This window comes from Spea bombifrons, chromosome 13, assembly GCF_027358695.1.
Source record: "Spea bombifrons isolate aSpeBom1 chromosome 13, aSpeBom1.2.pri, whole genome shotgun sequence".
Lineage (NCBI taxonomy): Eukaryota > Metazoa > Chordata > Amphibia > Anura > Pelobatidae > Spea > Spea bombifrons.
The window spans coordinates 12,163,526-12,191,328 of NC_071099.1; the positions used below are offsets into that span (position 1 = coordinate 12,163,526).

The window sequence follows — 27,803 nt, forward strand, 5'->3', positions numbered from 1 at the left end:
TGTCATACATACGCCGCTACGAGCAAAAGCACTAAAGGGCAGCTGTCGCCTACGGAGCGTTTAGCCTTTCATTTACTAAAACTACCTAGAATTTGGACTACCAATCAGCGTACCTGTAAGGGACTGCGTAACCATAGAGAAGCTGACACCTGTGGCAAAAAGGGGCAAAACTAGAATCACATAACCACTAAGAAGAGCCGAACCCCAGCGATTGTCTCCTGCAGGAAGTGCTGAGCCGACCCTTTTGTTTTAGGGGGTGTGGTTAGAGGTGTCGCTGAGGGTGTGGCTTTAGATACCTTTTTGTGTGACTTTTGTGCCCTGTTGTTAGCTATTTGTGTAACTGAGTGTAACATTGAGAAGAAGGAAAATTTTATTTACGCTAATTTATAAAGCCGTTTCCTGATGTTTTTATACACCCTATTTACCTTATTTTATTTGTTAGTTGTTTTTTGTTTTTTTTTTACTTTTAGGGTGAATTTTTCTGAAGGGGGGTGTAATTACAAGAAGACTAACATACAGTAAAATGTGTTTTTTCTGGACGGAGTTGAAATTCTTATCTTAATGACCAAGTGTTCCACTGCATTTCCTTGAAACGAAAGGATTTGCTAAACAACGACAAATTCCAAAGCCAGACCCAATTCTCCGTGTAATCAGTGCGTCTGGATTATCTTCCGAAAGCAGAACTATTTCAAAACCTTATTTTCTTTGTAGGCAATTCCTCCCATTCAGGCTCTGAGGTTTCCTCGGCTTTTGGGGTAGATAAGCACGACAATACCATTGGCATCGATTACTGGGTGTTGCTTACCGAAAGCACTTGCCAGCTAATTCCTAGTACGGTGGAAGACTGGCAGGAACGGTGGAACGAGCTTGATCGAGGGCCGGGGAATAAAAAGGAAATAGATCATTTCCCGTCTGGATTCTCCAAACTAGAAACTTTTTGATCTCAATCTACTTCCAGTGAGAGTTACTCGCCCTACAAGGTCCAATGGTGAGGAAAATGGCGCCACGTTTACAAGGTGGTAGATAATCATCAATCATCAACCTTCCAATCGTCTTCAGTTCAGTACGTTAAATAAGCGCATGCAGATTAAAGGAGCCGTTCCATCTATTCATTAGAAACATCATTCTTAGTGCTGCTGAATGCTCAAATAATTTTCAGAAATAATTATTTAAATCACTCAAATTGTCATGTGAGTGTTATGAGGAATCATTGAATGTTATGTGTATACCAGTGGGAGCTGCCATCTTGGCTACCGGCTTGATTAGTCCTCCCCATTAGGTTGCTTCTTCCTTTTTGTAGAAGCTGATTGGCTTTGGCATTCTAAAGAGGAGGGGTTCTGGGTTCATTATTGACCCATGTGCAGTAACATCTGAACCTGTCCGTTAAAAACGTTAGAGCCAACATCGAGTGATTCAATACCAATCCTGTGATGAGGTCTCAAAAATAAAAAGTGTTGTTCCTACCAAAGGTACATTTTCAGTATCATTTTACGAGAAGATAACCTGATAAACAGTGTCGAGGAAAGGGTTAAAGGGAGCGCTTTTAAGCAGAGACCTGTCTAATCCTGCTAACGAGCGAGGCATTTACTGTCCTCAGGGTAAATACTGGATTCTACTCACAACCTCCCCATAGCAACCCAGTCTTGCTTAGAATAAGGATCTAGGCTTATGACGGCTCATCTTTATCTGTGCATGTTAAAGATCTTCCATATAACCTCCTATTTATACAATAACCAGCGACATATTCTGGCCCAGGGTGTCAGGTCCAGGGGGGGCAGAGAGCCCTCCTGGGTCCCCAGGTGTGCTGATGCCCAAAGGGCCGGTTGTAAGGCATCTTCTGAACATGCCCATTTACTCTATGGAGGACCATGTGGAGCCTACACAGCCTCCATAGACTACATTAAAAGTGTTGTGCACACCTTTAAGATACGGAGTGCCCTAATATGACAATATGGAGGGGGTGGCTGGGTTAAACAAACCTCTGGTAACAGAGTCACGCCTTGATCTGGAGTTAAACATTCCCCTCTGAACTCTTCAAGAAGTAGGCAATAGCTTCGTTCTAATCCAACCATTATTTTAAAAATACCATGGTTCCTCACAAATTAATTCTGTCGGCTTCAATCTCCATCATCTGTAAAATAATAATGATTGACGTGGCCGGATTTGGGCAAAATCCATAGAATTCATAGCTCCGTAGCTTTCTGGCCCTTACTACAGATGGATATTGAAATGTTTTAGCCGCATTAAAGATGCCCCCGTTAAAGAGTGAGCCAGGTTTGCCTCGAGTAGAGGATCACAAGCATGAACTCAACAGATGCAGAACACCTTGGTCACCTTCAATCTTTCTCGACTATAACGTCAGATTCCGTAAAAGCTGAAATTATTGATAGTCCTGGTTTCTTAGGCTTTGAGGGCAGCATAAATCAAGCTCCATGGTGGATAAAGCGCTCCTACGGCATTTCCCAACATTAAAATTCAAGCCGCCCGCGTGCAATCGTCTTCTGCACCACACACTGAAAAGCCCTGGGAACCATAAAAATATCAGGATCGTTACGAGGGAAGCCATCGCTTCAAATAAACCGAGATTATTTCACTTTTCCGGTGCAGGAGTAAATACACTAACTCTGCCTTGGATCAAGAACTATAAACGACGTGGGAGCCTCAAAACGTAAAATATAAATTTAATTAAAAGGTATCTGAGCGCCGTCAGATTTAATTTTTGGCAAGGATACAGACAAGCATATGCTAAGCTTCTGGCAGATGATACAGGTGGGATGCTTTCAGCCAAACAGAGGTGGTTAACCCTTGAGAGGTGAACGGAAACGTTAAACATCTGGCTTACTAGGAGTTAATAGGGGGCCCGCCGTTGGACTTTTTGGGGTTTTGCAAAAGCTGTTTAGCTTCAAAAATATATATAAAAAAAATAATATGAAAATCCTATTTCAAATACACATAACTTATATTTTAGGATTCTTATTTCAGTTGGGAATTTTTTAAAAAAATAGTAAAACTAATGGCAATCACAACATTTTAATATTTTACATTTTTATCAGCAAATGGTAAAACTGACATTGATACTACTGCTTGGCCATATTTTTACATAAATATTATATTTTTACTGCTGAAACGACAAGCTGACATTTTTAGGATCGACGGCTCCTTGGTTCCAGGGACTTGCAAAGGAGTCGAAATCCTCGGCGCGGCTCCTAGCCTTCAGGAAAATACTTTACGGCAGGGGTGTCCAACCTGCGGCCCTCCAGCTGCAGCAGGACTACATCTCCCATACTCCTCTGCCAGGCCCTTAGCTGAAAGAGCATTATTGGAGATGTAGTCCTGCAGCAGCTGGAGGGCCGCAGGTTGGACACCCCTGCCTTACGTCTTTATCTCTGACCCATGACTGATTTGAGACATGATAAAGTTCTGTACAGATGTTGGCCCTCAAGGACTTCCATCTTAACCTCAACTAACCCTTACTGTAGAATGTGCATGCTGACGAGGCTCGCCAGCAGAACGTGTTGTTTTCTTCTTTACATTTATACAGGCGGCCTATTGAGACAAAACTCATTCTCTGGAGAAAGAAACGCTTGCCGAGATGATGTTTGCGAATTCACAGGTTTGTTGCGACTTCCCAATTAGACATACGGCAGACCTAACACATTTAAATGCGATGCGCGAAGGCAAATATTAGCAGCTGAGAGGAGCCAGGCGAGAATATCAAAGTCGAGGTTGACATTTTCACTCATGTGTCAATCTGCTCTGTAACCTTTTACTCCAGAACAAGGTCTTTAGAGCCATATTCTAAATAAAAAATTATATTTTGCCGGCTAATTTACGAATATGCATCGAACAGTAATTTCTCAAAATGCAATATTTAATCCCTGCCCAAGTTATTGTTTGGTAATAACGGTCTGGTGTCGAAAGCTCACAACCACATACCCCGTTTTCAAGTCCCGACATTACTGTATTTAAACAAATTAATGGAGGCTTACTTTATCCGTTCTAGTTTTTACTTTCTTATTTCAATAAGACATCACGCAATGCAAGTAACAGACAAACCCGACACCCACCCGTTATTCCCCCCCCAAAGCCCCCCATTACAATAGTATCATTTAGCCTAGGTGGTCTTCGCCATACAAATCCCCCAAATCTCCATTCACAGCCTGGATCACAGGTCACTGCCTGTATCGTTACCCATTCAGGGTATGGAAATGGATAACAGATTAGTGCGGATCGCTGTGGCATCCCCTCTAAAGGTCAGCTGCTGCTTTGTTTAAGTAAAAGAATGCAAGGGGGGCTTCTTAAAGTGACATGTGAAAGGAAAGGGGAAAAAAAGCATTGATACCGTTACAATTTCTGCCTCTGGAACAGATCAGCCAATGAAATACCTAGGAAACATAGAAAAATGAAGTTATTAAGGGGGCAGTACACCCCCTCTAGAGCCCACTGGAGGAAAGACAGAAGGGCAGATTTACTACTCTTTGAAATGTTACTTTTATTATCAAGGAGTTTCTATATAGATTATATAAAACATGCATTGCCTTATATTTATGTAAATTAAGTTTCTTTCCAGTTCATGAAAGGCTGGTAGATAAGTGGAACAGCCTCCCAGCAGATGTGGTAGAGGGTAATACAGTGAGGGTATTAAACATGCATGGGCTAGACATACGGCTCCTGAATCTAAGACGAGACCAACACACAGATCTGCAAAACGAGACAGAAAAATGTTTCATGCGCCTCCCGTTGTGAGGAAGTCAATGGCATTAAAATCACTTTTCCTAATTCTAGCCCATTATATATATTTTTGTCAGTTTGTTAAATCAAGATACCAATTATATTTTGAGTAGCTCCAGAAGAATTAAATTGGTTCCAAATATATCTCGCGTGGCACACACATAATATCACAAAGCTTTATGCATCTAATCTAAGCAAAGCAGAGACAGACAGCTTCCTAATTGCCGTCGCTGGTGGCGTGTAATTGGCGTGTGAGCGAAGACGCTCTGTTTGCGGCTGGGTTTTGTAGAACAGACTTTCATGTTCCGCATGCCTTATTAAACGAGATTAGGATCTGGCTGCTGCCAAACATGTAAGATCAGTAAGCTGGCTTCTCCTTGTACAATTATCAAAAGTCTGATTTGGGGCCGACCTCGTTAACGTCTCGAGGCTCCTTGATCTGACCAATCAAACTGCGCGTCGCCTAAAGCCAACTCGAGCCGCCTCGCAGGAGAATCTCACCGGGTTTTGGCTTCCTCAAAAAGAGAAGCCGCGAGACTGAACATCTCTGAAACACTCTTATAAAGCATGACCGTAAGGACACAGATTTGCGGCATTATACTAGAATTATCTGGATAAGAAGAGTACGTTCATAGAATTATTCAGAAACATAGAACCTGCCGGCAGATCGGCCCCATTCGGCCCCCGTCTAGTCACCCGTTTCTCCTGCTGTAAAGACTCAAACCTCAATCAGTCGTTGATCTCGGGATGGGATGGGAGCCATAGCCCCATCCCATGCATGTTTTAACTGTAGTAGCCTCTGCCACTTCTGCTGGGAACCTGTTCCATTTATCTACCACCCTCTTGGTAAAGTAGGATCCATAAAAGGTTAGCACAGATCTAAACATGAAATGACGCAACCAGGACATCTCAGAGCAGAGCTCGACGCTTTATTTGTGCACCAATGTTTACATAAAGATTTTATCATCTTCTATATATATCTTTGCACTATGTAACTGGGAGAATAGAGGGAGGAGAAAAGAATGAGAAAATGCGATGGTCTGTCTGTTTTTTTAAAAAAATCCAGAACACATTAGTGTCCGAGTCGGTCTATAAGTCGGTCGCCGACCATTCAGCAGACAATGAATTTTTTTTTTCTGTGTGTAATAAATTCTCTTTTTCGTTGAGAGCCAAGAGATAAAACATTCAAATTTTCTTTTCAACTTTTCAGAATTTAATTTAAATTACAGTCGTCGAAAAACATAATGTAACATAAATTGACAATTACGTAACCGCAATAAGTATGCGACCTTAATGAATGCGCCTCTGCATAATCCGATACATTGCGTCTCCGCATCGCATTATATCCTGAAACGGATACAATCTGATTTTCTCTCCGTTCTCATTGCGTAAATAAAATTATTTTATGGACGTTCAATCAGCCCGACAACGGAAAAATTTAAATCACGCCGCTAATTAGTCCATAATTGCCCCGTCTATATATCATTAAGTCCGGTACCTCGCTTACTTGCCAATAATGCAGATTTCAAGTGGCCCTCAAGGCTTATCTAATTTGAAAATATAATTACGGATTTCAGAAACGCATCATACGAGCAGAGGCTCAGAAATCATTTAGGTGGAAGTCACCAAGATGATATAAGGATCGGGGGAGGGGAGTTAATACTGGATTCTTTACCAAGGAACAATGATTTATCTTTTTTTTTTTTTTTTTTTTTTATATATATCTGTCCCCAAAACACTCATCCCTGCGTCGCTTTCCAAAGAACGCCGGAGAAGCAGCACTCTGATCCTCAGTACTTTTCAGCAATTTCCCAAATTAACGTGTTCTACTTGAACTGGAAATAATAATCATCCATGAAAATTTGGCGATACGTTGCATAATTCTCACGTGCATTTCAGCGTTCGTGAAATGTTTTATTTGCGTACAGAGCTCTAATACGTTCTAAACTGACGGCAAGGCTTTATCTTGTTGCTTTGTTGAGGATGTTTGCTTCTGGTCTATGTCCAGTAGATCCACGGTGGATCAACCATAAACCATTTGGCCAAGAGAGTAGCACCAAAATAGCAAATCAAATATTTCTAGGACTCGGGGGAAACCCCAAATTTTAAGGTGTAGACAAAAACATCTAAAACTCAAGATAACTTGGCTTCAGGTCGATAAATCTGTTTGCCCGACTTATTCTCCATACATGAGATGTGTTTGGGTCATATATTCAGCTCCAGCAAAAACTGAGGGCTGGGGTCTAATGACCCCCCAGGCATGCACAGAAAGCCTTCCCATTGCTGCCACTGATTACTGATTGACTGCTTCAAATAGCCAATCAGTGGTGTTGGATCATGTACCACAGAGGGGGAGCTGCAGCTTCTCCCTTAATTGTATTTTTTTGGGGGGTAGATACTTATAAAAGTCCTTTCAAAGTACTTTCGCATGAATTCAATTGGGGCGCTGCCTGGGCAAACACAGGTCTTCCCATACCGACACACGCACTTTTACTTTTATCAGTGATTTATATTGACGTTGATAAAACACTCGGCCCGTACGTTGTTTGGAAATGACGTTTTGACATCTCGCAAGACAGGCAAGAAAAATGTATTTCAAAAGAACCCGTGTCCCAGGAGAAGCCTTCGGGGGTTTAGGAACACGGCAGAACGCCGCGGTGTAATTAGGATAATTGTTACCTAGACAGATAAAGACGGTTTCTCTGCAGAGGGAAGGCTACCGAGGCGCGTACACAAAAGGAACAAACAAAACCGCTGCGGCTAATTCCTTATTGTCTCGCTAATCCACCTCCTATGCAGGTACGGCGCGAGAGGCTCGCAATCTAACAAGAGCCGCAGATCAGTCACAGGGGAGAACAAGCCTGCGAGTCGAGATAACCGGAAGTGAAAAGGACTGCTCCCGGGGTATTACAGAAACCTTTTCCCTGCTGTAAACCTGAATCAGTCGTTGGTCTCGTTTTAGATTCAGGAGCCGTATGTCTATCCCATGCATGTTTAAATCCCTTCACTGTATTACCCTCTACCACTGCTGCTGGGAGGCTGCTCCACTTATCTACCACCCTCACAGTAGATTAAAACTTCCTTACAATATGTATTCACATATAATATACGTATGCTGTCTAATTGCAAGAGGCGATGTAACTGCGCATGTTTAGTTGAAAGCGATCAACTTGTGACTTGATGTGAAGTTTGATCTGCGGACGCGAACGTGAGCTCTGCAGGAATTTTTTGGAAGCTTACATTAAAATCAGTCTTTTGTGACTTAAAATCAACTGTTTAGTCTGCGCTCAGTATTCAGAACCTATGTGCAGCTCCCATCGCTATGAAATGTTATATACATCCCTGATGTGTTTTAACAGCTCTAAACCTACCCGCTGCAATGATATCGCTTAACACTTTAGTGAATTATGGGGAGGAAGTGGTTAAACGACCAGTATTTACAGTCTACCCGCTAAAAGTATAGTTTCTAATAATGTAGAGAATACAAAACAGTTTGAAATTTTGCTACAAAGATGACTCATTTTTATAGGGCGCCCCTCCCTTAAAGGGATAGTACCCATTAATGCATTAACGTTAACTAGAAAGCTCTGCCTGTGAGCTTACAATCTACCGCGTACATAAATTAATATTAGGTGGTCGTTGAATGTTCCAGCGTGAAAGGAGCTTTCCCAGAATAACAGGACTGTCTGGAAATAATCTGGGAAGCATCTCTCAATATAATTGGGTAAACTGTATAGTGTTGTGAGGGGTGGGCAGGGTGTTCATACAAAATCAGTGGCCATGAAGGGGGGCGGGGGTTACAGGACTGAAGGACAAAGCCCAGGGATAAACAGTATTTTTTTTACTTTGCTAAGAGGGTAGTAGGTAAGTGGAACAGCCTCCTAATTGAAGCCGTAGAGGCAAATTTTAAACATGCATCAATTCTGGGCAGAACTATAGCCAGGGGCAGATCCTAATTGATTATAAGATGAAAGCGAGACCCACTCGATAAATATTAGCCGAAACTGGAAGTTCCTTTGTGGATTTATGAGTCATTGTAAACCAAGTGGGGCCTTTCGTGGCTACAGAGACCTACACAACCCTATGTTCATTGTCAGCGGGATTCATCCGAGGACAACGCGCTCACGTCCCCCAGGACCCCGCCGTAACCATACACCGATTCCGCGCCAGTTACATTCACGCTTGTTATTCTAATCTGTTATTTATGGCACCGACGTATTCTACGGCGCTGAACAAAATGTGAGATTATTTATTATTCGAGCGAGACAAGGCTCCCAACTGCTCGGTGGTGAAGAACTCGGTGCGAGCTCTTAGCTCTAATGAGGTATGAAGTATATGGCGCATTAAGAAGACCTGCCAGCCTCTCCGGCATAGACACAGGTTCCCTTTATCTCCCGTCTATACCTAATCAGGAATTCAATGATAAAACCCATTCTTCCTTCAGCCAAGTGTCTGGGGAGAAGCAGCTTGTCAGCCCCGCAGAATGATCTAATTCCCCTTTCTCTTTGATGGCAAACAAGCCTTCTCTTCTCCCCACGCTGACAAATTAGGATCTATTCTTCGCAGAACGCGGATCTCGACAGACCCTTGACAACACAGCGAGACGCTGACCAAATGCATCACCCAAGCAAAGAGGCACTTAAACGGGGGGCATCCAAAGCAGCTGGGGTTTTTGTATTTTTCCAAGACCTACTTTTTTTTTTGTTTCCTTCTAGAAAAAACAATCAAGGTTTTACACCCCCCAGCCCGAAACGCAATTTTAGCGTTTGTTAAAAATCTGAACATAAAAAGAAAATTTTTAGTAAAAAAAAAAAAGCATAATTTTCATTCCATTTATTAACTAGACTTTTGCTAAAGAGACGTTATCAGGGATGCAGCTAGAAACCAAATGGCCCTGGTGCCTAAACAGCTTGTGAGAGCCAACTTTGCCTCAAAGGGCTTATCAGTGCAATCCTAACCTCCAAACAGCTTATCTGTGCCATCTTTGCCCCAAACAGCTGGTCTGTGCTATCATTGCCCTCAAAGGGCTTGTCGGTGCCATCATTGCCCCCAAACAACTTTTATTTGCCTTCTTTGCCCCTCCCCCTCGAAGCATACACTCTGGCACACATATGTAAAGACACTTACACAAATTACAAACACTTACTCATACTTACTAACACACATTCCCTCTTAAACCACTCATGCTAACACACACTCCACCTCACACCATTTACACATCCATGCTCACACACGCATACATTTATGCACACATTCATACATACATACATACATACAGTACATACGCATGACGTAATGCGATCAGTGGAGTGTTTTATGTCACATGACACCAGTGTCCCTGGTGTAAATTATGAATGAGTCCAAATCTTGCTTGATTATACATTTATTCCTGGGAAGGCAATGTCAGGATCAGTACTAGAGAGGATGCTTCTATTTAGCTTGATAAATGTTAAATTCAGCAGCATTGGTGGAGCAGCAGCTTTAACGAGCCAAATTTCCAGAATACAAAAGATTTTCATTTGAAAACGTTGAAATATATTTTCCCAGTTTAACGACGTGAAGTTTCAGGGCCTTCAGACTTTAATCTGACAACGCTCTGCCGGCCTTTTGACCTCTGATTATGGGATCTGTAGTCTGCATACACGAAATCGCTTAAACAAAGACTGATAGGAGATGTATCCCCAGCATCTGTGGCAGGATACTATTTGCGTTACGGCACAAAGATCAAGACAATATGTTTCTGCGATTGATCCTACCCTACGGAGCTGCAGCTCTCCCCACGGGAATAAGAGCGATATTTATTGGAGAAAAGAATCCGAGGCAACAAAGCCAAAACTGCCCTTTCCACCTCCTGATAAATCCGCTATCCGCCTGTTCCTCCATGCAGCTCAACGGCTCACGGCTTGATACATTTTCCCCACTGTACCGGTCTCATTATACCGGGGAGGAAGAAATTTGGAAGCATACATTTTTTTTAAGGGAAATAGAAAAAGATATAAATACGTAATTTATTCTCGACTCTCGGCAACATTACTAGTGCGGTCCGTAGATCGTGCAGAATATGTTGCCTTTGCAGTGAATATATCATTTTTTTTTCTTCAAGAAATGTGTTTATTTTACTACCAGAGCGTAAGAGAGAAAATATAACAAACGGAAACGTCGGAATTGCAGCCGTCAGAGGTGTTTGTAAAATTAACGTAGCATTTTGTGGCAGACTCCCTGGAAGGTGGCTTTTGTTATAATGTTGCTTATTCTACAAACAGAGAGATTATTGAAGAGCCACAAAAACTTTAAAATGACTTTGAATTTTGGGTTTTGTTCTTTAGGCGTTACAAGCTGATTTCTTGGGGCGACTGGCAGCGGCTGCTTGCAATCCAGTCGTCGACAGTCAATCCCGGCTCCGGCAATCAGTGATACATTTTTTGCCAACATCCAAAGAAGGGATCTTATTCAGACCCACGAGCAACGAGAGAAGATCGTTCTGCCCGGTCTCAGTTGATTGGCTAAAACATACTATGACATCATGACATACAGGGCTATAAATAGAATTAATATTTTAGAGCTTCTTGATCCAAGGAGAAATCCGATTGCCTTTTGGAGTCAAGAAGGGATTTTTTCCCCCTGATGGCAGAATTCGAAGTAGCTTAATTAGGGGTTTTTTGCCTTCTTTTGGATCAAGAATAGGAAGGTTAGGTAGAAGGGTTGAACTTGACCGACACTGGTCTTTTTTCAACCTTACGTGCTATGTAACTATCATCGGCACGCGTCTGCAGCCCGGCAAGTGTTAGACAACGTGCCGTAGCTCCAAGGCCAGGTTAAAGTACTCAAGGCCCTGGAGTAATAACACAAAAAGGACCTCTTTTGCTGCCCCACGAGGTACTTGGAGCATCCACCACTTGCCTCCTGGATGTTCCTCTTGGCCGGAAACTCCCTCGATGTCCTGCACAACAACAACAACATCTCTTCCAGGAGCGAAGGAGGATCGCTGCCTTAAAAGAGACCACATGGTCGGACCCAAACAGATCACAGATCCGTGGTAAAAATAAAATGTATGGACCCCCTCCAACCCATGGCCCTGAAGCAATTACCTCTCGCGCTCTGCTGTTAATCCATCCCCAGGTATCTCAGCAGAAACACCTTGCGTTCTAAAAATTCCAACTGCAAATCAACAATATCTTCGGCTTCTATCAGAGAAGGCAACATGGCTGGTTATTTAAGATCAGATCGCGGTTAATACAACACTTTAAAAGCCATGTTATTGGAAACGGGGGCTGAACATCTGTAATCAAGTACCGAATAATGTAGGAGAAGACGAGTTCCTCCCGTCATACGATAAAGTCATTTCTAACACTCCGTGTTTCCGTGCACATTCTGAAATCTTCTCTTGCTGTATGGTTTGGATCTTTTCCCGGCACGTTTAAGACATGTTTCTCGCATATGTTGTCCGAAAAAAATAAATCCATTAGAATACATAAAAGAAAACTTGAAAGTAAGAATGCTCTCAATGCGTGTCTGTGCGTGCTTTGTCTAGACAAGTACTTAGCAAAAGGCATATATCGTTCCCTCTAGAAATCTGAAACTGGGAAAAACAGGGCTGCCGTTCGACAAGCAGCTGCGCCAGGGGTCCAGCTTTTTGGAAGGGCTTGCGGGACGTAAATAATGTTATGTATGGAATAAACTAACGTCACCCGAGCCTAATCGGGCCAAAACCAACGGGACCCCATCTACGCACATGGAACGACCAGAGAGAAGGACCTGAAATGGACTGACGTCTACGTTAATTATTCTGGATTTCAGCGGAAAGAACCAGCTGCAGAACCACAAATCTAAAATGTACGGGGTTTTTTTTTGTTGTTGTTGACTGTGAGTGGGGACTCAGAAGCCCACCAGGAATTATACATTAAAGTGCCGTAAGGTTAGAGGACAGGGTCCCCAACTCCTGATTTATCTTTTCATGTAATTGTATCTTTGTTATTTATTTGTGAACCACCCCATACTTAAATCGTGCAGCGCTGCGGAATATATTAGCATTTAATAAAGAATAATAATACATGGTGTTGGGAAATGAAGTACGATATTAACCCCTTCCCTGAGTTTGCGATGCTCCTATACTTTTGTTCAAGCGGTCAATTGCAGGTTTAATATATATTAAAGTTAAAAATGTGTCATAGGTTGTCCTGTGCTAATGGCAGTTTCAAAAAAACAAGCAATACCACATAAAAAAAAAAAATACGTACACCTTGACGTTGCCTGGTATTCCGTGTATAGAACAAAACAAAATCGGCTTTGTTGTTATTTTTTTTAAACAAAAAATAACACATTAATTCAGTGTTTGAGGCTAGAGAAATGCATCATTAAAATGAGATCAGAAAGCAGTAAACTGTTTGGGGCTCCGTCTCTGGAGTGTGAAATTACCGACCGCATAGAGATTTTACAGAAACTTAATCTGAAAGCCGATGAAACTCGGCATTGGGAGCTCTGGACACTTAACCAAATCCCCCCGTGTTGGCGAAGATTCGGAGGTCAGCCGAGCAGAGCCGCGCATAATTACAGATGTCTTAGAAATACCTGATACGGATACAAAACAGGGAAAGGGCCCCTGCTAAGGGCGGCTGCGGAACGAGACTCCCAAAACACTTAACCAGAGCAATACACAAAATTCTCTTCCTTTTTGGTTAACACTCCAGAAAAACAAAACTCAACCACAAATTTTGATAAAAAAAAAAAAAAAGAAAGAATAAAAAAAAATAGCAATTTGAATAACTGTGTGAATTCGCTACTTACCATAATATACAGGCTTGGCATTTAAAAGACCCCAGCTGTAAAATAAGGAGACAAAAATATTAGCAAGTCAATTTCGTTTACATTTTTGTTAAATATCTGACAGATATTCTAAACTGTAAAATTATTTTATTCAAATATTATAAGCCATATCAAAATCTGATTCCAGGCCCCAGCACTGATTGTTTATATGGATATTTATAATAGATATAAACTTTTGGACTTATAAGGGATAAGGGATAATAAAGGGTCTCAGAGTTGCAGGCTTGTAGTTACAAGACTCCTTAAAACTCATCTAGTTTGGTACCAGACTCTCCTCTGTTCCACTATTTTTTCTAGTATCAGATTAAAAATAGGTTTTTAAAAATATTGCGCTGTTTTCTGGTGGGTTGCTCTTTTATCTGAGCCCGATCTCCAAGACAAACACCCCGACTCCTTATCATACTGCCTGTGGGAAACGATAGAATGGCTCAGTCTTAATCACCTAGCCAGACTCTCTGACTAATGGAAAAGTCTAAGAAGGAACAAACTTCATTAGCATTGCCATAAAGCATCAGCTTAATGTGGCGTTTGAGCCGGGAAAGATATCCCAAAATATCGCCTCCAGGTCTGCAGATAAAGGGAGTTTATTGGAACAAAATTAAATGAAACCAGGTTTTTTATAATGTCCACCGACTGACATTACTGTATAACCGGGGATTATTACTATATACAGTGCCAGGGGGGTTATTACTGTATACAGCACTGGGGGGTTATTACTATATACAGTGCCGGGGAGGTTATTACTGTATACAGTGCTGGGGTTTCCAAGCACACATGGAAACAGCCAGTCCATTGACAAGTTTTCTATCTAAAGCAACACATTTGCCTCCCGGTTTATTTTCATGATCTGACCCATTTTAGATGTGGGGAGCATTAATGGGGTACCCATGCCGTGAGCCTGTCACCAGAGTTCACACTGCACTCAAAGAAACAAAGGCGAGGAATGAAAAAACTTAAAGGAATGGAAGTCGTGGCCATTCACACCCATAGAGGCGTCCATCTGCTTGTTTCTTTTTAAATCCCAGCTGAGATTATCTCGTCCGGCTCTGTTCTTTGGTTTTTTTAACACTAAGCACAAAATCCGACTACTTCTTAATACCTTGCATGCTAGAGTCAGTGACAGGGAGACAGGAATCAGGCACGGACCACCAGCGTGTCCAAAACCGTGCCGGCCACTGAACAATGACAAAACCAACAGGCCCTTAAAGCACAAGAGCGCAAACCACGGCTTATCTGCGGGATACGGCTTCCTGAACACGGAGTCTCCGACCCACGCATTCGACTTGAAAAGGGAAATCTTCTAAGACGATACCCAATACGTTTAACAAATGGCTACTAAAAATCTGAACTGAAAATCAAGAACAAAAAAAGAATGTTTGCCATTTTCTGGGATGCAGGAGAAGCGCCTGAAGAAGCTGCAGGGGTTTAATTTGTGAATTTGGGGTTTAACAGAGTACATCTCTCGGTAGTTTGGTGGATTTTACAGAAGAAAAAAAAATACACAAGCAAAAAACCGGGGAAAACTCAATTCGGCCAAGAAAACCTTAAATTGTATTTTTCTATATTTTGTCCTTTTCTCTATTACCCATGTTTTATGAATTCTTGTGTACACGCACATGCCAGTTTTCAGCCCCAGCTGTGTACGAGAGGAAAACAAAATTGGGCTTATGGCAAGCAGCTGATCTACAGATGCACGAATCACAGGCAGACAACACGACGCTGACCATCTGCTCTACAGCACAACTCACATGATGCAAAGCCAGCCCTCAGTATACCCTTTTGTGTAGCAAGTTGGTTGAGAATCGGGGGAGTTGCAGTTCTACATCTAAACTCATCTTTGTAATTCATTATTCCTCATCTTATCTGCCACCCCACTTCAATTATGTTCAAAATCCTGAATTCCAAATAAAGTCAATCAATCATCATTTGGTCCCAGAATACATTTCTAAATACATGCCTAGATATTTCTATTCCATCCCAAAAACCTGAGCGTATGGTAGGAAAATGAAACAGCCCCCAGCAGAGGTGGTAGAGGCTAATCCAGTGGGGGTAATTTAAACATGTATATCATATAAATGGCACATGGAGGCATATGGCTCCAGAATCTAAGACGAGACCAACAACTAATGATTAAGGTTTGAGTCTTTACAGCAGGAAAAACCGGTGACTAGACGGGGGCCGAATGGGGCCGATCTGCCACCAAATTCTATGTTTCTATGCAAACGAACCGATGAAGCGAGTATTTTTGTTTTCTCGCCAACCTTAATAAAAGTTGAATCCCAAAGCAGATTTTTTGTGTAATGCATTATAGAGTATATCAATTGATTTTATCAGGTATATCAATTGAAGTAAATATATCAATTAGCCAACTTGAACAAATAAAAAAAATAAAAAAACAACGATTAGTTTTAGCCATTTACACATCATAGGAAGGATTTAAAAGGCAGGTTAAATACATCTCTGCCATCATAACAGCGCATGCCGCTATTAAAAAGCATTTCCAGGCTCCCGTATTCTTCTCTTTTCACAGGACAAGGGTAAGAAGCAACACACATCTTGTTTGTTCCACAAGGTATAGATCAATAATCAGGCAATGGCAACACAAAGCCTTAGTCATGCAAATGAATTCTGCAAGAGAGACGGAAAAAGAGCCCTCATTCAAATTCTGCAACTTCTATCGTCTGTCGACCCTTTCCACGAAAACTCACAGAGCGCTGGGATAATGAGGCAGGAGTAGAGTTTCTAAAGGTTTGCCTTGAGTGGAGTAAACACATTATTCCCCCCCCCCAAGATACCAACACGCAGAAAACGAACCCAAAAGGTTAAATGGGTCAGTCGCTCCAGTACAATATGGGTCACTACAGATTAAAAAAACATTAGCATTCCTCTAAATAGAACAACCAGTTCTCACAGCAGGAAAAACAAGAAGCTTAGAAGGATGGAAATGTCTCTCGGATACCAAGTCCACCAATCCGTCATTAAAATCCACGGCAAAACACCCACGGGGGGAGGTCTTCAATTTAAAGTGGACTCTTCACAAAAATATCCACACCATAAAAACCGCTAGGCTGATCTAAGCATTAAGTTGGGTTACAACATTTGTGATTTAAACAATGTGTGATGGAACCCTGATTTGGGCATTTGGGGCAAAACCGCCTGATTCCACCAGTCCTATAGCCAGTTACAATCAAACAAGATGCGAACCTAGAAGCCAATCAGGAAAGGGAAAAACCGTGTAATAAAAGTAAAGGTAACACAGTTTTCCCACAGTTGACCAAGTCAAGGAGGTCTATAGAAGATAAAAAGGGCTGGAAGAAATATAGTAGATAATATGACCAAACCAGACAGGATGGAGAGGTCTGGGGGCCACCAGCTGGAGATACAGAACAGACGAGGAAATAGTTTCTTTTTAACCGAACATCTTGATGCTGTTGTAATGATAAACCCAAACACATTAGGTTGGGCATCATCCACTAAACACGCTTTAATGACCGCACTGCGTCATCTCTAAGTCTTACTGTATGTGGACACAGATGCCCAAAGCATCATGCACTTTTCCCCACTGTGTTAAACCTTCATGTCTATTTCTTATCGCCCTACTGCATCAGAAAAGTAACTTAAAATCGTCTTACAGAATGCACACAGAATCTCGTATTATAAAAGACTCTCCCCCAATGATATGTTAACCGGTATTCACAACTCTTTCTTTACACGCGATTCTGGGAAGATGGAAATTGCGTATTTTTAATTAGTTACTTAGTGCCACACATGGACATAGACTTGGAATCTAAAGAGTTTGGAAGAGAGAGAAGAAAGAAGAAACTCTTAATGCCCCAACAGACGAGGCAGTTTATATTGTCAAACGGTCAATGGGAATTCCCACGCACCAAGTCACAATGGGCCACAGAAATCAGGATACAGAGCCGGATTCTCCAAGGGCAGAGTCAACGGGACAGGAAAAATGTAATTGTACTGGGTTAACCACAAAGCATAATGGAGAAACCTGCCCAGGGTCCATCAAACCCTCAAGTCTCATTGAAGATGTAATGGATAATAATATCATGTTGTTTTACTTTTTTTATGGATTATTTGGGAAGCACAACTAGAACAGCCTGAAAAACGCCTTGGGTCTCGATGATATTAAAATGTATTTAAGCACATAGAAATATGCTCTTGTTGCGAGAATTAAATACGACTCAGCCTCTGCACCATTAAAATTCTCCTCCAGCGTATTTCTTCTTGATTTTAATACAGATATTAATTATTAAACGCAACGTGTCATGTAGCAGTCGGCAGAGAGGATAAGCACCGCAAGTTCCCATCACGCACATAAGAGAAAACTCATCGTACACCTTCCCTAAAACGTTCTGCAGGCATCCGCCAAATAAGAAATCAAAACAAATGGGATCAATTAGGCTCGAGGGAGGCAATACAGCAAGTTTTAGCACCAATAAAACCATCGATAAACGTCTAGGTTTTGTATTTATGGATTTAAAAATGTAAAAAGAAAATGCGAGAAAAAGGATTAACAGACGGTGAAAAATCCCTTTTTATCTCGATATGAACATTTTAAAGAGGAAGGCAAACTAAACTTTTTAGGGTGAGAATTAAGCTCAAAAGTCCTAAAAGGAAACCCCATACATTCTTCTGGCAGACTCACAAGCAAATTTATGTTTAGATCTGCCCCCTTCATGACATCATCAAATAGGTAGTAGAGGTGCAAACCTATAAAGAAATATCAAAAAAAGAGAATAAAAAAAGCAGTGCTATATGGATTACCTCATTAATATATATCAACGTATGATTGTTATTACTTATTATATGACATCATCACACAGTATTGTAAGCAAATGACCAGGAATGTAAGAAGATATTCATTTATATTAACTGTCACTCGGTTATGTTTACTTAGTCAGGTTAGGAACAGTCCTGATTGTCCGTGATGCTACATAACAGGCGACATCATAATCATTGGGCCCTTCCATCCAGACTAACAGATAACAAGACGTATGGGTGATGTCAGACAAAACAAATACGAATGCATCTGTTTACAATTCCGCGAGAGTTTTAGTGGTTTGTCATCATACTGTAGATGCTCTTTAGGGAACAGACTCTCTTACATAATGTATAAGTCTTGCGTGACACTTTTTGGAAGACAAAGAAAGACAGGAGACTGCGATGAAAGCCAGGATGTGGCATTTCTTTCACATGTTGGGCTGCGTGCCCAGGTCAAACACATGGGGGCTCATTAGAAAGACTTAGAAGACACAAGCTGCGGGCGGCGAATCCTGTCCAGAAATACGTATGTTTTCATTTACCCTCTGCAGCTGGAACTCGAGTTTGCAATTGGGATTCTCCAACGAGTCCCACCATGGCCATTTCACAACATAAATAATTCCCAGACAGACGCATGAAGATCGGTCTCCAAGAAGCGTTGTACGATAAGAGCGTCTCCGATGAGCACTCGTTACATTTCTCTTCTTTCTCCTCTTACGGAATGCTTTGTCTCTACGCGGATTTAACGTTGCGTTGGGACTTTCATTCCAGCAACGAGCTTGTGCTTAGCGGTGAAATATTCACGCGTATTTTTGGCACCGTCTCGTAGAAACTGCTGCCTTATTAAATTTAAAATAAGACACCCGTAAAGAAACTGCAGCAGGGTCTGTTTAAAAGAAGCGTGGCTCTCTAAAAAATGTATCACGTCGAGGCGCAAACACCTGCGCAGGCTGGATCACCTGTACATTTAACCCCTTTTTAGCAGGGTTTGGCAACTTTGAGGTCAAAATTTCATCTCCTATGATCTTCTGCCAGCTTTTGCCTTTAGTTGGAAAAGAATAATGGGGAACAAAAGATAAAGACTCAGAGTCTCCATACCATGCATCAAGATTATTGTTGAAAGTCTTCTATAAGTCTAATTTTTATTATTTAGGTCTACAATTTAAGGCGTCCACATTTGTGCCTGCGCCCTGCAATAAGAGCAATACACTAAAGTAACATCTTGTCAACAAATTAAATATGGACCTCACCATGCAATATATACATCCTGGGGAGATAACCGTCTTAAAAGAGGACTCTGGAACGCGATAACTGCGCTGTGGGTCTGCCTTGCACACTAGATTGGAAATGACTGTAGCAGAGCTCAATCCAACACAGCTCACCAAAGCTTCCACTTTAAATATATTTTTCAATGGCTTTCTAAGGTTGGCCAGACACAGATAAGGTTGTCCACTACGGGATTGTCCGTTGCACCAGTAAGGAACGCTTGACTTCATGAGAAGATGTTGATGCCATCAACCACACAGCACGGATTAGGTTTTTTATATTTATAAAGTTCAAGGTTGAAATTAAATACCGAAAACCATGAGTTATGTCCATATTTGTCCTTGGCATAAAACTGGCTCATCTACTAAAATTAAATTTAGTTTTATTCTACAATAACCAAAGTATGGGCAAACAATAACAATTTTCTGAAAGGCAAAGACACGATTGATCCAAAAGAAGGATTGCCGACACAAAACAAGATTATTTTATTGGGAAATTACCAAGAACAGAATCTTATTTCATTCAACAAGCCAACCTAATGGCTAAAGTTCAAAACAACTAACGACGGGAAAGGACACAATTTCTTTCGTATCTGGAAGACAGACAGAAGCCTCCGCGGACTGCTGTATCGTTGTTACCGTAGTTTAACATCTTGTGTTTAATCTCGGAGAGTTTTCCGAGGATTGCACCTCTACAAAGCCGAGCAGCTATTAAAAGGCAAGATCAAAGCGCAGCGAAGCGGCTGAGACACAACCAAATCCCAGAGGTTCGCATTTTTGATGAACTTTTGGTGAACTGGGTTCCCTTTGAAGACATTTTGATCCTGTCCTTAAACAGAATCTTCCGCTCGTCAGCCTTAATGCCATCCTCCTATGCATTCGGAGAACTAAAGTTAGCTCGCTAATATCCAAGTGAATCAGATCAGGCAACGTTTACAGCATCCCACAGGACGACGCTGGCCTAGTTAAAACCCACTCAAGGATAATGTTCAAATTGTGTTTCTTGAAAGCCAATTTAAGGGGAAATTATGAAAACCGCTCTAGACACTGTGCGGATTCCCTTCATTGATGCCTTGTACCAAAACCACTTTTTCTAATAAACTTTTGTATGTAATGTACCTGTGGCTATATCGTCTAAGTAACTTTCTATCCATCCGTTCGGTGATCTTAGTTTTTATGGGATCGGCTTTCTATCTATTTTTAACCACAATAAAGAACCCAATTTAAACTTTATAAAAAAAAAAATATATATATATATATATATATATATATATATATATATATATATATATATATATATATATATATTAGAAATATAGTATAATAATACCAAGAAGAGATACAAGAATGGTTGAGGAAGCATTTATAAACTTTGCAGAATTAAAGGTTATTGCACTTGATGGGTCGGTGACGACAGGCGAGCTGGAATGTACTGGTTTTAGGAATGCTTTGGCAGCTTCATGCGCAGACGGCTGTGTACACTTCGTGCAAAGGAATGTGTCTGTTTCACACATGTAGTATTTTGGAAACCGTACTGGGTCACATATCCTGTTACCCTTTATAAATGCGCGGCAGATTACCCATTAGGCACACTAGGGCGCCCCCAATTTGCGACGTTTGAGGCGCCATCTTGTGCACGTTCCGTTGTTGAGGACGAGCCGGGCGTAAATCACACACAGAATGCGCACCATCGCCCGTGTAGTGAACCTTGAGTGATCTTTTGGGTGCGTCTCTACTCACACATTGATTTACCAGTATTCTCAACCTCTTCTTGAACTTGAAGTTCATCTGCACTGACCTTTTGGGCTTGCTAGAACTCTACATGCTCCAATCTATAGGCTTGTTGCCCGGATTACACTTCTTCTGCCCACCTGACCCTTCCGACCTGATCTTGCGTTGTAATAGGGTCTTCCTTTACTCTAATGCCTGGAGACCACGGCACCTGGAAGGTACACGCTAGAGGCAGAAGACCTGTCCGTCAAAGTCGGACCACGGGTCCGTCTACATACTTTGACATGGTTACAATAGCTAAGCTTCTCTGTGTCCAGCTCTACCATAAAATCTCATCCTATCCAGAGAGTGTTCACTGATCTGAAACTAAAAGTGCCAACTATTCGACATCCTAAAAATAAAACCGAGCCATCAAGTTATCAGTTTATCGTTCAAATGATTTTGAACGTATAGGTATTGTAGCCTTAGCCAACGGAGACCCATAAATAAGATTGAAATCTAATACAAAGTCCCTTTAATGTTTAAAGAGCCCGAAGTCTCAAACCGCACCGAACGACAGATTCATCTTCCTAAAAACTTAATGGTATTCCTCGGGACAATTTCTCTTGACATTTGTGAAATGCATGCTGCTTTTTGGGGTCGGATTTATCACTGCATTAAGAAAAGCACATAGGTTTCGCAATCTTTCTAAATTTCCATCCACTTAGCGGCATAGAAACCGTTCGCATTATCAAAAAAAAAAAAAAAAGGACAAAAGTGCCCCATTTATATACTTTGTATTCATAGAACACAATTACATTCAACGATTTGTAACAGGTTCTCCGTCATTTTCCTGTCCTATATTGTACAAAAGACGAGGTGCAGAGAAAGGAGATGGGAATTAAACAAGCTGTAAGTGGAAAAAATGCAGGTCAGTCACTTCCAGGGAGTCACATGAACTGAAAAGAGACGTCTCGTGGCCTACATTATGCAATCTAATTGCCTTGAAAAGAAAGAAAGAGGGACAGCATCATTATGGGTTCTTTTGTCACCAAGAAAATGTCACACATTCTTTTTTTGTGGCCTTCCAAAAACAAAAATTCAAGTAGCCCCTGTATGCAAATTTTCAACTAGATATGAGATATAATTTGCATTGGGGAATGTCAACAAGTAGGCAAACTTTTTTTTTTGGCCATTTTCATGACAAAAGTGTTTTTCTTCACTTATAGCTTTTTTTTTTTTTTTTTTATTTATTTTTTTTAAAAGCAGGGCTGCACATTTCCAGTCCCTGAGACCCACAAAAAAGACCACACAATTTGCCTCGAGCAGAGGCATCTCAATTACAATTCGAGAAACCTCTTGTTTTCAGGCAGATATACAAATAATTCCTGTTGGCGGCCCTCGTGACTGAACCCCAGAGGAAAAAAACACAGTATACACTCTCTAACTTTACATAAATTACCAATTATCTGAGAGTGACTTGGAGATCCAGGGAAGCAGCTCTTCACCCGGAGACTCCGGGTCGATCCCGGACAGTTCCCAGTTATCCAGGCTAATTCACCAACCTTTTCGAGGACACCAGTGTCCTCCTACCGCCACGTTGCCTGCACTTGGTATTTTCAGAAGCGTTTTAATCATATAATAATAGACATTTTTCACACAAAGTGTCTTGAACGTCACAAAGCAGGGTATGAAACTGATTGATACTGCGGTCTGCTCAACACTTAGGACTATCTTAGGAAGGTCAAATTTAAACATTTGCCTCTTTTCAACGCCTACAAATATCTTTACTATCCAACCCAGATATAATCTGTGGTTTTCCATGGCAAACGGTGTCGCACACACAACGCCGAGCTCTTTAATGAGATTCAAATCATGTCAAGAAGATGCCCTGCGATGAACACATGGCTTGGCCATTATTACAATATCTCAATGGACGTGCTTACCAGCTTCTAAAAGGAGATTACAGAAGGAGTTAATTGAAGATCCACGGCTCCTTTTAGCAAATCTCAGCTGGAACCCCCGGCTTAACAAAACCAGGGCAAGTCCCGGTTCAGCTGCAGTACGAGACGCATCGAGATACGTATAGCAATGCAAAGCAGCTCCAGGCTTTTCCCTTACCGAGGTGCGGAGAAAAAAAACCCGCCGTCCTTGCAGGAAAGAACAACCGACATGCCAAAGAAACACAGTTATACAATGTGATATATACAACGCTCTCTACTTTACTGGAGGTTTAAAACCCCAAATCCTCTTTTCCATGGATTGTTTGTGTGTTGGAAGTAATTGTTATCTACAGGGAATCCTTAATACAGTGAGGGTATTAAACATGCATGGGACAGGCATATGGCTCCTGAATCTAAGACGAGACCAACCACTGATTAAGGTTTGAGTCTTTACAGCAGGAGAAACGGGCGACTAGACGGGGGCCGAATGGGGCCGATCTGCCGGCAGATTCTCTGTTTCTATGAATTCCAAAGAGTAATATATTCAAATATACAATGTATATTATATTTGTTCAAAAACAATCCATCTACATTACCCAGCCATCAGAGCTACGCTAGTGAAATAATCCCAGTATAACACACTAGTAAATTAAGGATGTTGAGAGGGTGGTCGATAAGTGGAACAGCTTCCCAGCAGAAGCGCTAAATGCTAATACAGGGAGGGAATTTAAACATACATGGGATAGGCATTTGGCTAAAAACTAGCTTTTGCTGCCCACTGGCCAACATACCAAATGCCCTCGAACAGGACCAATTTTCCCCATTTTATCGTTATAGATTTTGTTAGTCGCTGGGGAATTATTGTATAAAACATATTAGTCCAACTTCCCCTGTATACCTGCGCCAAAATATTGCTTGATTCTCTAGAATCTAGTAGAATATTTTTGACATTTTTTGCTTTTTTGGGGCTTCTTTTTTTGCAACCAAAAATAAATAAATAATAAAAAATTAAAAAGTGAAAAATCCTTTCCAGTAAATAATTGGTCCTCCAAAGGCATCACGAAGAATGAATTTTATATTTGAATGGGGAGATGGTAGATGTTTTTTTTTTGGGGGGGTTTTTAAGAACAAGATATTTTGCCGCGGTAGCGGTGCCTGGTTCATTATAAATAAACCATCATCCACCGCTGTGCCGTTCCTCCCTGTAAGAACACATTCGCTTTCAATTATAACTTACTGATGTCTGGAGCTGACATTACTCCTCCATGTGTCAAAAAATATCATCTCTTATTTAAACAGCTATGTAAATAGCTTCGGACACCACTGGGATGAACGAAAACACGTATGCCTTCCAAATTCTATTTTAAGGGGCGAATATCAGCAAAACACACTTAAAACTCACATTACCGGCCTGATTCAAAGCCTTCAGCGGGACCTGAAGCTACACGCATATTGTATACAGCTTCCCACACACCCAAATTCCCCAGAACAGTCCTGACGACTGCTTTTATATCCTGAGATTCCCTGTTCAGTGTCACCAAAAAGTTATATCAGATCCCAATTTACCACTTTTACTATTTTCCCCCCAAATTCCTCATTTGATAATAAATTCATGTAATGGAGCTTATAGATCAAAATAAGTAATAAATATCTATAAGAATCTCCCCCCTACGTGTATACATTGGAAGGAGCCATCTTTACCTCCTGTTCTACAGGAAGTCTACAGGATTATTCTTCCCTCCTTTATTACGTTGCTGACTGTTGTTGATTGGTTCGGAAAGCCTTAGATCTACCGCCCCCTCTTTCTGTTGACTTAAAGATGTCGTTCTTCTAAGCCTTTTACGTTTAAGCTGTACAAGAAAAGTCATTCTCCTTATCCATGCATTGTGTTTCAGACATCCCAACAAATAAAAACAACATTTAAAAACAAAAAAATAAATATATTATTGTATTTAAAAGTCATGATTAAATAGCAGCTAAAATATATAACTCCATCTGGCACAAAATAGCTCAATAATACAAAAAAGGCCAATTTTCAAAGGAAATCAGGCATGATGTGATGAGTGACCGCGCTGTCACCAAGGTGAAGGCCGGATATTATGCCGCTAGTGTTATTTAAAACAGGAAGAGTCTCTATTTACATGTAAATGTGTCAAATAAAAGCTGGCGGAATGATAATAGCGAAAGAAACATCCCAAAACGGACAGCTCATTATACCGCCCATCTATCAGCACCATTATTCTCCTTTCATGTTTCTCATGGACCACATTTTCAGAGGTGTGTGTGTGTATACACACACACACAATATATATATATATATATACACACACACACACACACACACATATAATCACCGGATGCAGACTGATAAGGTACTTAAGGCGGAGCATCCAACCAATAGCAGGCAAGCAGGTAGTTATTCCATCTCTTATTGGCTACACACGCTTTTAGAAATCCGGCAAACCCCGTTTCTTTGTACCACAGGGCGCCATACAATTTCATTCAGTCCATTTACACGAAGCCTAACCTTTTGCATGGTGGAAGCGGGGCGCTTTTGTTTTAGGGGGTGTGGTTAGGGGTGTGGCTTGGGGTGGGGCTTTACATGACTTTTATATAAATACAATCTATTGATAACTGTTAAAAGGACAGTTTAATGTACCTTCTCTGATTTTCACCACTGATTGGCTGCTTCATTGCTGGAGTAGAGTAGCTGTACTTATATAGCGAGCGAGGAGAGGAGTTCAGCCAAACATCTCCTGCACTGAAGATAGTTGAGGAAGGACAAAGGGGCAAATGCATAAGGTGGGATATAATTTTGTAGAATCCCCCCCATGTATTTGCAAGGGGACACCATGAAATTTAAAGGGACCTCACAGCTATCATATGCATTAAAGTACATATGATGGCTCGAGTGTCCCTTTAATGTAATGCAAGAAGTATCTTATTATGACCATTAATGTATAAAAACACAAGGCTCACCCAATTTCTCTCCCAGAGTCATCTCGTTCTTTTGAGGGGTTGCAAATAGAGGGGTCTTTCCCCAGGCTTTTTATATCACTTTATGCCCTATTGCTGGCTATTTGTATAACTGAATAAGGCATTTAGAAGAAGAAGAATGGATTTTATTTACCCATTTAATTTATAAAGCCGTTTCCTGCTGTTTCTTTATACATTATTGGGGCTTTTAGGGCTGTAGAACCCTGCGATCCCCTCACACCCAGCAAACATTCTGACCTCCTAGAAAAGAGGGGCATCAGGGGAGGGAAAGATGAGTCCAAAAGAGGGAAAGAGGGACTGATTCATGAGCACAATGCCAGATAAAAATCCATAAAATCATTTTTTTTTTTTTTTTTTTTTTTTTGAGGACAGAAATAACAGATTCTCAAAGTTGAGCCATAATTATATGATTTCAGGGTGTCCTCTTACTACCAGATCAACCACATTTACTAAATATCCACAATATCATACTAGTCAAATCAGTTCTGTCTGCAGAAACAACACCGAACAGCTGTGATTTATAGGAGTAGCTCCAAAATGCCGCAAGTAATGGATTTTTACAGCCAAGTAACCATCATTTAAACAAATTCCCGCAAAATAAAACTACTAACAACTCTTCTATAGCACCCAATGTATGCAACGCAGACCGACACAATGACGCGGAAAATAACTTACGATAGATTCAGGTAATAAATACAGAGACTTATACCTCGCTATATACATCATAGAACATACAGAACCTTAGTGTTACAATGTTTCATAAAAACTTGTGCATATTTTTATTTACACACAAAACAGAACACTTGCAGTTACAGTAAACGTAACGCCTTCGCAATAACATTAGTCCATTCGCACATTTATAAGACATACATGTTTTCAAGCAGCAAACAATTTCATCCAACCCACAGACTTACGTATAAGAGCTTAAACCACCGTCCGTCCGTCCGTCGGGATGCAAGGATTCTATACACAGAATTCAGATGGAATAAGGAGAGATAAGCGGATAGACGGCTTCATTTCTGCAAGTCACAGAGTGTAAGAGAATAATGTGACCGATGACCGGTCCCTGCATTCGTTAAGCATCCATTCATTAATCTGTAAGCACTCAGCAACCGGAATGCCCTCCCGTACACACAAACACCTCCGAAGCACGTCAAGGGATCGGGAATCCCAAACGAATCTCTCTTTCGCGTTCAGACGAGCCCTTGCATCTTCGCTATAGATTAATTTAGCCACCTGGGCAACGTTAAGCAAAATATACGCTTAGCCCGGATCCGCGGATTAGAGCGCAGCTTATTACGAGAGTGCCTCGGCTCACCTCGCCTCCTGATCCTGACATGAAATTGCTGTTCAATGTATCAGGAAGTAACCACAGAGATTCCGGCTCTGAATTACTCCTGAAGTATAGGATACCCAGAGATTGGGTGGAGTTAACTTCTCCGAGCAAATGAGACGGCTATTCAGAGAGAGAGAAAAAGAAGAAGAATCAACCCTTAGAGTGCCACCGGGGAGGAAAATGCTTTGTTCTGTAAAGGGTTAACAAGAGGACTTAGCATTC

General features: G+C 41.2%; 1 protein-coding gene across 1 annotated transcript in view; it reads right to left on the reverse strand.

Annotated features, from left to right (window-relative positions):
• Nucleotides 1-27,448, reverse strand: part of SULF2 (sulfatase 2) — a 79,644-nt gene extending 52,196 nt beyond the window's left edge. The window contains exons 1-2 of the mRNA XM_053452941.1: nucleotides 27,160-27,448; nucleotides 13,516-13,550 (exon numbers count right to left, since the gene is read on the reverse strand). The gene's annotated coding sequence lies outside the window, so the exon portion shown is untranslated. The remainder of the gene's footprint in view (nucleotides 1-13,515; nucleotides 13,551-27,159) is intronic.
• Between the last annotated feature and the right edge of the window lie 355 nt (nucleotides 27,449-27,803).